The 574-nt window shown below is 43.2% G+C and overlaps 1 long non-coding RNA gene across 1 annotated transcript; it reads left to right on the top strand.

Moving 5' to 3' along the window:
• LOC107577247 (uncharacterized) lies at window positions 1-574 on the top strand. Its single transcript, XR_001608181.1, has 4 exons — window positions 1-76; window positions 169-230; window positions 306-398; window positions 529-574. It is a non-coding gene; the product is annotated as an uncharacterized lncRNA (long non-coding RNA).

A 574-nucleotide genomic window follows, 5' to 3' on the forward strand; every position in this document is an offset into this window, starting at 1 on the left:
TTCGTTCTAGAATTAAAGGCTGGTGGGTGTCACATCACTACGTCTCAACCTTTTTATCAGGTGTTATGTTGACATGGTAAGTGTTTCAGGCCACATATCATGTAATTGAATAATTTTTCCCATCACCAGCTTGTGTTTTATCACCACCCTCTGTTTCTGTCTTTTAAGGCCAGAAGGTCAAATGTATCAGATGTTCAGAAGTCAGTTCCTGGCTTTCTCCATCTATCAGAGTGAGTATAATCTACTAGCTGCTCAGTGTGGTTTGTGTCTTTTGTTTGTTATATTGTTTAATGTTTCTCTGGCAGGTTGTGTGCAGTTTCTTCAGTATTATTATCAGAGCGGCTGCTTGTATCGGTTACGGGCTCTGGGGGAAAGAAACCAGCTGGACCTGACAGTGGGTAAGCATTCTGACCGATTTGAATCATGGGAGAAATGTTGACCTGGATGATGTCAACGTTTCACGCTGCAGATGTTACATGTTTGGCCTGAAGTCAGAGCCCAGACTAACCTCTCATGCTACTCTTACAGAGGGCTTTCAATCATGGATGTGGAGGGGGCTTACATTTCTCCTTCC

The sequence above is a fragment of the Sinocyclocheilus grahami genome, unplaced genomic scaffold (genome assembly GCF_001515645.1).
Source record: "Sinocyclocheilus grahami isolate Dianchi unplaced genomic scaffold, SAMN03320097.WGS_v1.1 scaffold5538.1, whole genome shotgun sequence".
Lineage (NCBI taxonomy): Eukaryota > Metazoa > Chordata > Actinopteri > Cypriniformes > Cyprinidae > Sinocyclocheilus > Sinocyclocheilus grahami.